This window comes from Ambystoma mexicanum, chromosome 13, assembly GCF_040938575.1.
Source record: "Ambystoma mexicanum isolate Mex_15411 chromosome 13, UKY_AmexF1_1, whole genome shotgun sequence".
Lineage (NCBI taxonomy): Eukaryota > Metazoa > Chordata > Amphibia > Caudata > Ambystomatidae > Ambystoma > Ambystoma mexicanum.
The window spans coordinates 745,631,835-745,647,350 of NC_090938.1; the positions used below are offsets into that span (position 1 = coordinate 745,631,835).

At 47.7% G+C, this 15,516-nt stretch overlaps 1 protein-coding gene across 4 annotated transcripts in view; it reads left to right on the forward strand.

Annotated features, from left to right (window-relative positions):
* Window positions 1-15,516, forward strand: part of LOC138521885 (E3 ubiquitin-protein ligase TRIM17-like) — a 159,393-nt gene that overhangs the window by 134,083 nt on the left and 9,794 nt on the right. The gene's annotated exons all lie outside the window — the stretch shown is intronic.

The following is a 15,516-nucleotide window of genomic DNA, read 5'->3' on the forward strand; positions in this document are numbered from 1 at the left end:
GAGACGAACTCCACTGGACCATCTTCCCCGACTGGCTGTACTTCTTCGCTGCTGCAGGAACCCGAGTGCCAGGGGTCGAGAAATCCGTAGTCGAGTGCAACGTCTGTGATCCGGCCAGAAGCTTCAGGAGTCTCCCCAGGACCCTCCAGAAGCAGGGCAACCAGAGCTCAAGTCCCCTCACCAGAGTGCAGTACTCAAGAAGTGAAGGAAGCCCAACTGGTATCCAACATCCGCAGTGGTGCCGTTTACCGTGCGCTGAAACCGCAAAGTGCCGCTGACCTGAAAAGAGCCCAAAGCTGCCGCCGACCTCTGAATTGCTGCCGCAGGAGTCCTCCAAAGTCCTCCCTCTTGTCCCCATGACTGAGGCCCAGGAACCCAGGATCTGCATAGCTGAAACCAGACAGAAGCCAGCTGGACCACTCTTCTTCTAACCAAAGGTACTGTTCTGACTTGGGGTACTTACCTCAGTGTCTTTAGCTTTGCTCTTTTCAGTTGCGACTTGCAGTAGCTACCTTGTTAGAGTTGATTTCAGCTCTACCCTTCACAAGTATAACAGCTTGTGACCCTACAGTGATTTTTCTTCAACAAACTCTCAAACTTTGTGCAAGACTTTGCTATCTAAGAAGTGCCTCAGCTCCATAGACACTGCTCCAGTTGACTTTGGCTGTCCTGGCTCCCTGCAGACTCCTCTAGTCCATTTGACTTTGATACTTCCTGTCCCTCATAGGTGATAACTTGGGTTTTAACTATTATTGCTGGGAAAGGTTTTTATCTAGACTTCATTGGAAGATTGAAGTGCTCACATGCTCTGAGAAACTGTTTTAAGCTTTTTCCTTCCCTTAACCTTTCCTTTCTACAAACCCCAGAATCTACAAAATGTACTAGTGATATATAAATGCCATTACTGTCCTAGTGAAGTCACCTCCGGTTGTAGGAAGTGTAAAAAGCATCTTTAAAGAGTATCTACCAGCTTTGTATTGATTCTGGAAAAGTATTTTAAAGTAGGTGTTTTTGCCCAGCGACCATTAAAAAGTAAGTTTGTGTGGCTGAATCCCCATCTTGAAAACAAAGATGACCAGGGCCTACCGTGTGTATCTCTGGAGCCCTTACCACTAAGATGGTAAACTGATACAATCCTGGAGTAGATTGTCTAAGTCCTCTAATAGCCCCTCAATTGGAGAGAAAATCGAGTTAAAATAGATGTTGATAATCAAAAAATGTATTTTAGTTGGACCGGATTTATCAATTAGTTCTGTTGCCAATAAGGCCTCTGATTTACAACACCAGTTCTTGATCGAGCGACCACAACTAACTCTGATTGCAGTCAACAGCCCTCCTTTAGGTCAGCCTCATTTCCCTTTCCTAGCTGATTTGTAATTAACCTTCTGATGCTTGTTAATCTGCTTAGAATCACATGGTGTGCATATGGTCCGACATCCAGTGGTAACCGCAGAGTATTGCATCTTGTCTTTCGGGGACCGAAAGGGGACGTCGGCATAGGCGTGTCTGTAACACTATCCCTATCGTGACGTGTAGTGTACCCAAAATCCCTCATGCGCCGAAATCCCTCAGATTGTTTTTTTCCCCCCAGATAACTGGTCGCCCTATAGCGGAGCTCTTACATAAGAGACAATGTTTATCTTAAACCGACGTGTTGGTTATTCCCCGTTAAGTCACTTCGACGGCAGGAACAACTTCGACGAAGACTGCAGGGGATTTCTCTACGGCGGTGGATTTCGGCGCCTAAGATCCAGCGGCTGAAGCATCCACGTGGCCGGGCCTCTGGCCGGCCTTCACAGTAGGGAGAGTGGGGTCGGGTGGCCATATTTTCGTTATGTCTTTCCTCTTTCCCCCTCTACACCCTCTAGGTCCGGTCATCTTTCCCTTTTGCTATGGAAAGGACTCCTTTTAGGTTCTGCCCTAAGTGTAGGGTCAGATACCCGTGGAAGGACGAACACAGGACGTGCAACTCCTGTCTCCCCTTAGATCACGACGAAAAGCGGTATGCGGCTTGTAAACTCCTTCGGCCTAAGACCCTTAAGGAGCATTGTGTAAAGCGGTGGGCCACATACGGTATGTCTTCCCTCCACCGCCACACCCGCCGAAAAGTGACAGGGCACCTCTGATGATAAACATCTGTTGTGGGTGTCATAGACCTCAAGGCGGACACTTCTAGGTCTGCCACGCCCGTCCCTGACCCTTCAAGGTCTGACACTAGTCTCGCTTCAGGGACAACACCCGGCGACAGGGGCATACAAAGAACGCATTACACTAAACACACCACCCCTCCACCTATTTCGGCGGGTACGTCGAAAAAGGTGAAAGCGCCAGCAGGGCTGTCGAAAATGTAGGCGGATTCCTCTGATCGTTCAGATCAACAGCCTTCCCCGCATCCGCAGCAGCGTTTTGCGACTGGGCATTCCAAAAAAAACAAGGGCGCTACCCCTAAATCAGGTTTACACATCGAAGCGCAGAATTTCGACACTCCGATGGTCCCGAAAGGCCCGGTAGGCCCAAAAATTACGACTAGGCCTCAAGGCGAAAAACCGACCGCTAGGCTCTCTAACACCACGGTAGGCGGTAAATCTACCGATAGGCCTCCGGACCGACTAACTCATGCCGATTCGGCATAATCGAACACTGTATCGCAAGAATTACTTCGGCGGTTGGGCTTATACCTGTTCCGTTGAAAAACATGGGGCAGGCCGCAGACAAATCTATAGATACGCCATGGTGCCCTGATTCTCGCGAGACCTATGAGGACAGTCAAGAGCCTCTTTCCAACACCCTGGGTGACAAATTTCAGCGTCAAAGGGCGGAAGACGACGTTTTTCCACCCGTACGCCCTTCTGGTTCCTCTAAGTGGACAAGGGAGAAATTTGAAGGGTGTATGGATCGTCTTGAAAAAATTATCAATTTTTCTGAACATCCTTCCCCGAAAAGATCTTGTGGAGAACCTAATCTTGAATCTTCTTCACTTTTCCAAGAAGATCAGCCCTCTGTCCCCGTCCATCATGAAGACATCGTTCAGATGGATACTTATCAGGACATTTACAGTGAAGAAGAAGAACCTTCCTTCCTGCAGGGCTACAATGAGGACCAGGCGGATGCCACGGACAATTGGGAAGAAACCCAGCAAGTGGGGACAGACCCATGGACGCTCCCCCCAACAAGATCAGGACACTGATGTTCTGTGCCTGGATTCTCCTCTGTCCACCCCGGCTCTCCAGGCCTCGCCTGTAGTTGACCAAATGGACTTCAATGCCATGTTAAGGAAGGCAGCTGATCACTTTCAAATCACTACTCAAGAGGCGGTACCTGTGCAGGATTTTGTAGAAGACATTCTCAAGGAGAAACCTCCCTCAAGCCAGGCCATTCCCCTCCTTAATTCTGTTAAAAGAAGATGGGCCCCTTCCTTGGTGTCACTAGCTCAGACCCGTGCAGTGAACCCAAGAGTAGAAAAAATATTTTGGCCAGCTCCTTCGGACCCTCAATACATCAAAGGTCATGCCACCCCCGATTCCCTGGTAGTGACTACCACCCGGAAACGGGCAGGAGTACCCCTTGCTACGGGGGAGGTGCCTCCGGATAGAGAATCCAAGAGGTTGTATGCCTTAGGTAAGCAGGTCACCTCGGCTGCTGCATATACCACGCACATAGCGAATAACACTACGCTGCTGGCGAGTTATGCTGATGCTCAGTGGAACCTAGTACAGGAAGGTCTCCAGGAGGTCCCAGAACCCGTCAGGTCCAAGCTTCTCACCATTGTGGCCGAAGGCAGACAAGTAAACCAGAATGTAATAAAAAAGACTCTGGACACGGCTGAAACAGCAGGCAGGTCTCTGGCCCAGGGCACTTTACTTAAGCGGCACGCTAGGCTTCGTAACTCAGGTTTTAAGCCTGATACACAGGCCGCTCTCATCAACAAACCCATTGAAGAAACGAACCTCTTTGGGAAGGCGGCCGATGAGGCCCTAGAAACAGCCATAAAAGAGCATGAGACTCTTTGCAACAAATTACTCAAAAACCTTCCCCCCCAAAGGGGAGGTAATTCCCGTCTGTCCTTTCGAGGGCAGTCCCATGCAAGTCAGAACAACTACAGCACAGGAAACTTTAATGCTGGACAAACATCAGGAAGCCCTGCATACTACCCACCAAGGGGTCAGCGTCGCGGCAAAGCCAGAGGTAGAGGCCCCAACCCTAGAGGAGCCGCAGCCTCTGGTCAGAAATGACCATCAGATCCAGGTCCTCTCCCGTTAGGCAGAAACCTGTGCAGTTCCCTTAAGGACCACTGCAAAAGGCTTAGGACTACAGGTGTTGGCAGTAAACCCAATTGGTAGCAGTCTGTACTACCCAGTTTTACCTGGTAGCTGTGGCTGAGCACTGGCATGGCATCATGCCAGTGCTTGACCAAAGCTTGACTAGCCTTCAGGTTATCACTAGCTTCTGCCGTCATATGTGACATTCTCCTCCAGAGACCTATCACGTAGCCAGTCACTTTGACTGGCTTGGGGGTAGGAGCACTCTCTAACCCCGCCTTAATCAGGGCCAATGGACCTCTGACTGGATGGCCATAAAGAAGTTCAAAGGGAGAATAACCTACTCCCTCCTGAGGGACTTCTCTATAAGCAAAGAGAAGGCATGGCAGTAGAAGGTCCCTTTTCCTTTTTATGGGGTCCTCTAAAGCACCTATCATGCTCTTCATAGTTCTGTTGAACCTTTCAACCAACCCATTTGTCTGAGGGTGGTAAGCTGTTGAGAACTTGTAAGTAACTCTGCAGGTTTTCCACATGGCTTTCATGTAGTGGGACATAAAATTTGACCCCCTGTCAGAGATTACCTCCTCAGGAATCCCAACCCTGGTAAAAATACCAAGGAGGGCCTTAGCCACAGCCGGAGCTGTAACAGTCCTCATAGGAATTGCCTCAGGGTACCTAGTAGCATGGTCTACTACAACAAGTATAAACCTGTTGCCTGAGGAGGTTGGAGGATCAAGGGGACCAACAATGTCAATCCCTACTCTCTCAAATGGGACTGCCACAACTCGGAGAGGCACTAAAGGTGCCACATTCTTGGAGCCAACCTTACCAAAAGTCTGGCAGGTGTGGCAGCTCTTGCAGTACTTATCTACTTCAGCCCCCATCTTTGGCCAATAAAAGTAGAGAGAGATCCTTTCCTTAGTCTTCTTAAAACTCAAGTGACCAGCCAAAGGAATCTCATGGGCTAGTTGCAAGAACTGTTGTCTGTTCCCTTGGGGCACTACAAGTCGTTGGTAGTCTCCAGGTGCAGACTCAGTCGGTTCACTGTAGAAGAGGCCATCTTCCCAGTGCAACCTATACTTCCCAGGCTCTTGCCCGTCAGCCTGAGAAGCTGCCTGGTGGCGAAGACCTTCCAGAGTTGGACATTCTCTATGTCCCTTCATGAAGTCTGCCCTGTTGGGTCCACCTTCTGCCAGTAAAGACTGCAGGTCAGGATGGTCAACAGGATCCAGATCTCCAATGAGTTCCTGGCCTTCCACTAGCTCTTCCTCAGAGTCTAGTTCAACCACACAGGGTTGTACCACCCTCTCAGCCTCAGCTGGAGGGGGATTTACAGGTGTAACTTTGGACAACCTAGGAGAAGTCTTGGTTGGCAGCACCGGAGTGCTGGTTGCTGGTTTAGAGGTTCTGTAAGCTTTAGGTTTCCACTTTGCTTCAGGTTTTTCTGTTATAGCAAGTTGCAACTCCGGTGGAGTAGGAGTGATATCCTTCTTCATCATCTCCTGGAGAGTACCCCTCATGGTCCTCTCTCTTGCAGGTCTGGTTAGCTCCTGTAACCTTTTACTAGGAGGTCTGGGGGTACGTGACACAACTCCAAGAGTCTTCAAGTCATTACCCAACAGAACCCTTCCTGGTACCTCACTTTGTATGCTGACAGGTATCTTCACAGTCATGTCATTATACTGGATGAGAACTGGTAATTGGGGAAGCATCTGCATAGGCCCTCCAGCTAACTCGGTGAGGTGTTTGGGTGCCTTAGCAACATCCTCAGCCTGAAAAAAAGATTTGTCCACCACAGTTATGCTGGCCCCAGTGTCCCCAATAGCAGGAGTCTCCTGACCATTCACCTGGACACTGTCCTTATAATACTCCTTTAGTATTATCTGGGATAGAATTATAGACATCTAAATTCTGTTGTTCCCACAAACCCAGAGACACTAGAGAAACACTGGCTGAGACTCCAATGGGTTCATCAGCCAGTAGTAGAATGTTTCCACTTGCCATTTGTACTTCCTCCTCTGGAGCGAAGGCTAAGGAGACAAGCTGGACCGCTGAAGGTTTACCCTTACATCTGGGATCTCCTTTCACATGGTCAGTAGAACCACAAACAAAGCATTTACCAAATGCTTTCTGGAATGGTGGCTTGTTCTGACTTCCTTCTGGTTTGGCACCAGAAGGTACACTAGGTTTCCCTTGTTGCTTACCCTTACGGTTCTGTTTGGGGCCCTCTTTGGAATTGGAATTATTAGAATTCTCTTTGGAGTCCTTTTTAGGCTGTTTCCCCTCACACTTCTTCTGAGTCGCCTCAGAATCCTTGTGAGTAGCCCTGTTGGCAACCCACAAGTCAGCAGCCTTAGCTCGTTTACTGGAATCTAATTCCATTGAATCAGCCAAGTGCTGTCTGAGCTCAGGAGAGCAAGCATCATAAATTGACTCCAACATAAAAAGATTCTTCATTCCCTCATAAGTGTTCACCTTGTAACCCTTAATCCATCCCTCTGTTTTTCAACCCTTCTTTCACCCAGGTAGCCCAAGGGGTACCATCATGCTTTTTGAGGGTTCTAAACCTCTTAAGATACTGGGAAGGGGTCTTCCAAAATCTAGCTATTAAAGCTAGCTTCACACATTCATAATCCTTTCTATCCTCCTCCCCCAACTCCATTACCGCATCAGTTGCAACAGGGGGAAGCCTAGAGAACAACCAGGTAAGTAAAGCATTACCTGTGATGTCCTGGAGCCCATGATTATATTCAAACAAACTCAACCAATCCAACACATCCAATTTAGGCTCATACATACCAATCAACTCCTTTGGCATCCGGGGTCTTTTTGGACTGGAACTTCTAGAGGAGCCAGAGAGAGAAGTATTCTCAACAGACAATTTTTTTCATTTTTCATTTCAAGTGCATGGTTAAGCTCCATTTCTCTGAGCCTTAGTTCTTGGTGCCGTTGTTCTGTTTGAGCATTAATTCTTTTGAATTCTAATTCAAGCTTCATTTTTTCTAGTTCAAAATATGCAGGATTACATGTGGGACCTGGTAAGGGTCCAGTAGGTACAGCTGGCAGAGCAGACAGAGGCCTAGGGGGGACAGTTTCAACCGCCTCACCCTCCTCTTCTGGCTCTGAATCAAGGTTATCAATACTTTGATCAATATCAATATCATTACTGGTATCTACATTTGCTGGAGTGGTAGGTTCTTCTGAACCACCATCCAGACTTTGGTTTGCTAACAACCTTTCTATTAGCTCCATTTTCTTGCCTTTAGTCAGCAGATTTTTATGCTGACAGAGAACTCTTAGACAATCAGTAGTTTTTGTAGCAAGGGACTCTTGACTATAAGTTTCCATAGTAGACAGGTTTTTTCAGAAAATAAACTTTTTAGTGTTAAGCTTTGTGGTTAGTTGCACTAAGGTATCTATAGGCACACTAGAATGTATACTCAATACAAATCCCACCGCTGTACACCAGTGTTAGGCAGAAACCTGTGCAGTTCCCTTAGGGACCACTGCAAAAGGCTTAGGACTACAGGTGTTGGCAGTAAACCCAATTGGTAGCAGTCTGTACTACCCAGTTTTACCTGGTAGCTGTGGCTGAGCAGCCAGACTTCTCTCAAGAAGAGTTAGACAGTATATAGAGTATACACATTAGGTACAAGGATACAGTAGCACAAGCAAACACTGACCAGAGCTTAGGTATAAAGTATATAATTATTTATTTAAAAACACACTTGTAAAATACACTAACACTAATATGTCAAGCAAGTTCCAAACACAGTCACTTAGAAATATATACACCTCCCTTAGTCCTTATCAGACAAGTCTTAGTTAACACCACTTATTTTCAGACAGAGGTGAGCGCTTAACTAAAGATGGCACTCCAATAAGTTATCAAAAAAGGGAGGGAAAAGGCAGAAATTAGAACAGCACGCAACACAACACTTTAGAAGTTCGTAGCAAGGCAGGAAAGTCAAAGTCTACTGGTGAGCAAAAAGTTTAGAGGCTCAGCTCCCTCTTGGAGAGAGTAAAACACAAATGTGCCCAAGATCACGCAGTTTAAAAGGCTGGTAAAGTCTTGCAGATAGTTTGAAAAGGAATGAGTTCAATTCAGAAAAGTTCAGTTAGTCAGCCTATGGCCAACCCAAGTGGTAAGTTGAGGATTTAAGAGACACCCCACACAAACCGGAGCGAGGGAGGCTAGGCGGACACAGTACCTTGAAAGTGGAGAGAATCCTCCAGCGGAGGTAGTTGTTCCTGGCAGCGGGTGCAAGTCGTGGCGATGTCCAGATGAAGAGAAGATCTCGACTTGGGTGAAAGCTGAAGGTCGTTGCACTGCCAGGGAAGAAGCCAGCCGCGGAGTTCTCCGGTGAAAAGGTACTATCCTTTTTCGCGGTAGTGGTGCAAACGTGGTATCCCGGTTGCTGGGGTGTTGGGCACTGGCAAGGCGGCCATGAGAGGTTCCAGGCAGACGAAAAGGCGGGCAAACTGGTTATCCCCACCAGTCACAGGAAGAAGACTCTTCGGATTGAAGATCTCCTCTGTCGTTGGAAGAAGTGGTGAGTCGGTTCAGGAGGGCTCCACCGGTGGTGTCATCGTTGCAGGTCGGCTCAGCTTCTCCCTCTTTGGATTCTTTGGTCCTGTGGCGACGTCTAAAGTTCCAGTCCCCAAAGCCCTGCTTTTATGCAGAAAACCCCCATTCACAAAGCCTAGCTGTCAATCAAACATGCTAAGTGGTGAGCCGAGCGGCTCACCACTTGGGCCAATCACACAAGAGTGCGACTTGAGTTGCCGATGCAACTCAGTCCAGGGTGCCTAAACCCCCTCCCACAACCCCTGTGGTACCCAGACAGAGTGGCACCACTTTGGAGGGCTTCTGTGTAGAAGCCCGCTAAAAGTGGAACAAAGGGCTCGACCTTTGGTTTGGAGTTACAGAGGCGAACACAAACGCCATTTTAAAACAGAGTTCTGGCAAAAAATACCAACCGGTGAATTAATATTAAATAAATAAACCGGCGGTATGTTAGAGGCTATGTAAAAAAGTATAGGCCTCGAACAATGGGAAAATCCCATAGGAATATATTCGCGGTCGAATATAAAGAGTAGTATCCACTGCCACCAGACAAAACTCGACGAGGGGGGACGGGACAGTGCCCCCTCGAACAACAGACCCAGGGGCAATCGAATTGCCCCTACCAGTACGTCCACAATAGGATGGTTTGTACTGGTTCTGTTGGTAATTTGGGACTAGTAAAGCCAATGGTGACTTTACATGCCCTGGGAGACAGTAGTCAGTCCCAGGGTATGGAGTCTGTTTGGGAGCCACTATGACATCCCTGTGTTACTGCACGGAGGGTGCTTTGTAACACACATAGCAAAACCACATGAAACCCTATGTAGTAAAAGACCCCATAGCCCATAAAACACATACATAGTCAAAGGAACACCTCAAATCATGTCCAAGAGTGGGATAAAAAGAGTCTCACTCTTGGCAGGAGAAATAAACCCCAAAAACCCAGCAAAGTTGCTGGGGGACTCACTAGGTTAGGAAATTCAGCCTAAACAGAGAATTCTCCCTAACACCTCCCATGTCACCCCGGTCGGGGGGCGCTAAACATCTTTCCTCACGGCATGGGAGGGGATAACTTCAGACCAATGGGTCATAAAGATGGTCGCCCACGGGTACTGCGTGGAATTCGCCCAACCTCCACAATTCAGACCACTGCGCTCAGAGCGCCTCTCACCGGACCATCTGGAGATCCTGAATCAAGAGGTGGAAGCGCTGCTGGGGAAGGACGCCATAGAAGCCGTCCCTATTCTTCAGGTAAACAAAGGTATTTATTCAGTGTACTTCCTTGTACCCCAAAAAGGGCCTCACCATGCTCCCAGTTCTAGACTTGCGCCCAGCGAACAAGTGCATAAAACCTCAGAGCTTTCGCATGGTAACGCTACAGGAGGTGATCCCACTGTTGAAACAAATCCAAGTGATTTGCCCGCGGCTGAAATTACCGCGGGCAAAACGTCTGCATGAGAAAGGTGCGAACTACCAAAAGTTCGCACGTTTCTCATGCGAACACGCATACATTCTCACACCCACCCAAACAACACACCCATAACACTCCCCCACCCACACCCTCAGCACACCCACACCCCAACATAAACAAACCCCACTTACCTTCATCTTCACGCTGGGTTCCTGCAGCACCAATTCCCTTTTAACTTCCGTGATCGGGAACCGGCGGTGCAGGGTCCTTTTCTTTTTTCTTTTTTTTTAAACGGAAGGCTGCGGGGTGTCCCCCGCAGCCCCCGCTCACTATACCATAAAGTATAGTGAGTGGGGCGATGCGGGGGACACCCCCGCAGACCCTGTTTTCTTTTTTTTTTTACAATGCTACCACCAAAGGTTCGAACTTTTGGTGTTCGAACCTTTGGTGGTAGCACTTTTAGAACTTTTGGTCATTGCGACCATTTTTATTCGGGGAAAATCGTCCTAAACCGTTGAAACAGGGGGACTACATGGCAAGATTGGACATGGAAGATGCATACTTTCATATTTCAATGTTGCCAGCGCACAGGAAATATCTAAGGTTCATGATAGAGGACAGGCATTACCAATTCAAAGTGCTGCCCTTCGGCATCGCCTCGGCGCCAAGGGTGTTTACCAAAGTCCTGGCAGTAGCAGCAGCACACCTGCGCAGACTGTCCATCCCAGTTTACTCTTACCTCGACGACTGGCTCATAACAGGGGATGCGTACGACACATGCTTTTTGAACACCCAAAAGACCGTAGACCTTCTGTTCAGTCTGAGTTTCTCTATCAACGAGAAAAAATCCAGTTTAGTCCTCAGTAAAATAAAACAATTTCTGGTAGCTCTAATCCGGACGAAAGACGGCCTCGTCTTCCCCTCCGAGAGGGTTCAGAACATGCTTTTTCAGATCCCTCAATATGTAGCCAGTCAGGAGGTGATGGTTTGCAAAGCCATGCGTTCGCTAGGAATGATGGCGTCATGCATATACTTGGTTCCCCACGCACGGCTGCGCATGCGTCCCATGCAAGAGTGGCTCAACAGCCAGTGGTGTTAGGCCAGCGGACAATGGGAAGATCTGGTAGTTGTCTCGCCAGCCCTCGTTCTCTCTCTGCAGTGGTGGTCAAGGGAAAACCTTCTGAAGGGCAAAACCTTCACCACCCCTGCAGTGGAAGCCACTCTCACGACAGACTCATCTCTCATGGGTGGGGGGGCTCACCTGCTTCAGCAGACAGCACATGGTGTGTGGTCCCCACGAGTAGCGTCCAATCATATAAACTTACTGGAGCTATTAGCGGTGTCCAAGGCATTAAAGGCTTTTCAGATGCAACTACAAGGGAAGACAGTGCTGAATCTAACAGACAGCACTACAGCCATGAATTACCTGAACAAACAGGGGGGCACTCACTCTCCAGGGCTATCCAAGCTGTCCCAAAACATTTGGATGTGGGCTCTCAAACACAAGATGTTTCTGTTGTCCCAACATGTTCCAGGGGAACTCAATCTTCTGGCAGACGTGCTCAGCAGAGATTTCCCTCTGCCCATAGAATATGTATGGCGTCTGCACGAAGACATCGTGTCCAACGTCTTCGCAGAATGGGGCTTCCCAGAGATCGACCTGTTCGCGACTCAGGAGAACGCCCAATGCCAAGACTACGCCTCCAGGTACCTCCAGAACCGCTCCAAGGGGAACGGTCTCTGGATAACATGGTCAGGTAAATTTGTCTATGCTTTTCCCCCCCGACTCCCCTTCTCAACAGGATAGTGCACAAGATGCACCAGGAAACACTTACCATGATACCGTTGGCCCCCATGTGGGCCCGCCAACCCTGGTTCGCTCATCTAATGGAAATGTCCCTCTCCCCACCAGTAAAACTACCCTGCCCGTACAACATGTTGTCTCAGGACAGGGGAGAGACCCTACACCCATGCCCACAAACTTTGAACTTAGCAGCCTGGCTCCTCAGGTCATAGAGTTTGGACACCTACAGCTCCCTCAGAGGTGCATGGACATACTCGGGGAAGCCAGAAAACCTAACACCCGTTATTGCTATGCCAGCAAATGGAAAAGTTTTGTTATCTGGTGTAATACCAAGGGCTTCAATCCCATCGATTGCTCACCCACACACATTGTGCTGTACCTAACCCATTTGTTGGACACAGGGTTGGTCTTCAATTCCCTGAAGGTTCATCTGGCTGCTCTTTCAGCTTACACCACATCACAACAAAAGGTGTTGTGGTGGAAAATACTGGTGATTAAGGCCTTCATGGAAGGGGTTAAGAGTATTTATCCTCCCATTTCTCACCCAGCACCTGGATGGGATCTAAATGTGGTTTTAACCAGGCTCATGGGAGCTCCCTTTGAGCCAATGCATAAAGCAAGTCTAAAAGACCTTACTTATAAGACGGCCTTCCTAGTGGCTATCACTTCTATCAGAAGGGTTAGCAAACTACAGGCCCTTTCTGTGCTAGACCCCTTTGTTACAGTCCACGGGGATAAGGTAGTTCTGCGCACTCATCTGAGATTCACGCCTAAATGTATCTCGAAGTTCCATGTGAACCAATCGATTGAACTACCTACCTTTTTCTAGAATCCCACTAGCATGGCCGAAAGAAGCCTACACACACTAGATGTGCGCAGGGCAGTCATGTTCTACCTGGAAAGAACTAAACCACTGAGGAAAACAAACCAGTTTTTCGAGTCAGTGACAGCTGGTAGAGAGGGGGAATCCTGTCTCTAAATCAGCTATCTCAAGGTGGATTGTCAAATGCATCACACTATGTTACACTCTTGCTAAGAGAGAACTGCTCTTCAAGCCTAGAGCACATTCTACTCGGGGCACTGGGGCATCCATAGCATTCATTGCAAATGTTCCCCTAGAGTCCATTTGCAAAGCGGCAACCTGGAGTTCTGTACACACCTTTACAAAACACTATTGCCTAGACACTCATTCTAGGTATTTTTCTCAGGTGGGACAAGCAGTACTAAGACATCTTTTCTCTACTGTTCCTTCTCACAACCCACCTCCAACTCTGGGTACTGCTCGCTAGTCTATGCACAGCATGTGATTCTAAGCAGATTAACAAGCATCAGAAGACATGCATTACTTACCGTAATAGCATTTCTGATGATTGTATCTGCTTAGATTCACATGCGCCCTCCCTATCTCCCCGCTCGGGGTGGAAGGAACATAGACATCTTACTACTTTCTCTCTTTATGTACTCACTCACTATAGCCTTGGGCTCCCTCATGGCAGAAAAAGTACTATCAGAGGGACCTCAGCGTGGGAGGGATTTTGGGTAGACTACACGTCACGATAGGGATAGTGTTACAGACATGCCTATGCCGACGTCCCCGAAATACATGATGCAATACTCTGTGGTTACCACTGGATGTCGGACCATATGCACAGCATGTGAATGAATCTAAGCAGATACAATCATCAGAAATGCTATTACGGTAATTAATGCATGTCATTCGACTGTCAATACCTGGCATTTCTAAGAGCCAGGTTTCTTGGAACATTATGATATCAAAATCAACCCAAGAAGAAGAGTGATGCGCATGTAAAACTGAGTGATGTCCCCGAGTATTCCAGCATAAGATTGAAGTCCTAGAATCTGGGTCTGACAGCTGGGACTGGTGGCAATGTGTCTGCAAGCCATCCCCAACCAGCGCCAGGCCGGGGTCTATGCGAGCGCCACTGACGATCATATTCAAAGTGACATTTTATCGACAGATTGTGTTTGTGTGCGCCCTCCAGAATAGCTGTTGTTTTTAGTAGCAATCAAATCCATTAAGCAAAAAGTCCTCCTGATGTTGGAAAACCAGGGTTTCTATCAACTTCGAATGGAAGTAAACCTCACATCTACCCAATTGACTTCTGTCAAAAAGATGAATAAATGTAATATCTGACGATAATATCGATGACAATTCCGGGATAGAAGAGAGGAGCGACAGCAGCCTTTCTACTTAATGGAATAGACAAGTTATCCCGAGAACTGAATCCAAGTACAGCGGAGTCAGGGGGCTGGCTGAGAAATCAACTTAACCAGGATCAGTTTGCCTAGTTTTCAAGTTCTCATACCGCCCCTGCGTAGAATCCTAGTGAGTTGGGGATTGACCAGTTCTGAATATTGCAGAAGAAGCATCATCCTTAAAAGAGGATGCTGCGGTGTTTGGATGAGATGTAGATTTATAAGCCTCTGAAAATCTCACAGGTCCTTCTTTCTCATTGCAGTTAGCAGTAGAACGAAGGATGGAATGAGAGCGCCCACCTGGATTTGTTGAGGATTTCAAGATACCCCGATAGGCATAGTGGTCTCTTGCCTTCGCTCTAATTGAGGAGCTTTTCCGAAAGTTCCCTTCTGTTTTTTCCTCGGTCCTGGCTGCCGCACCGTGCCGTTGTGTATTACAGATGGTCCATTTTCCACTACGTTGGTAGGAATCAATTTGGTCACTAGTTTCGTTTTTCCACATTCCCGGACTAAGGATTTAGGACGTGACCGAGTAACACCTTTTTTAGAAGTCGAGCGCTGTCTGTTTCTGGAAATTGCCATATCCAGAATGTAAACTCGCATCCCAAAATAGGGTTCTCTGGTATTTCCTCAACCCTAGGTTCCTATGGCGGGAGGACCCCTTGATGATTTTTGTTTTTTTCTTGTTGCTCGAAAACCGATGTTTTGCCGAGGTGGTTGGTTCACTATCCATGATGATAATGGAGGCTTTGTCACCAGGCGATTTAGAGCTCCTTTGATGGGAATTGGTTGAAAGGATTGGCACCTGGGCTACCTCCTTAGCACCGCAGCCCGAGGACAAGTCGTTCGGGGATTCGAAAGCCTGTATTCTTGAAGCCAATAGAAGAGTACGAATTTCATTCAGAGAGGCTGAATTTGCCCTAACCTTGTGCACCACATTATCAAATAAACAAATAAAAGATAGGAGCACAATGTTTAGGGCAGATAAGGATAACAACTTCAGAACAGTGGTGTATCATTCTTTGGAGAGAAGATTTTTACTTCCATAGAGTTCGCTCTATAGGCTTGGGTAATACTTGCTCTGGCTTCAGCCTCAACTTTTTCTACAACTGCTACTTCAGGTTTTAATGTGTTGCATGATATATATGTTAATCTAGAAATGAAATAAGGCACACACCATTTAATTTCCCTCTCGAACTGCCACTTTAAAGGGGAGACTCGTTCCCATCTTTCGGCCACACTCAGTCTCCAAGGTATT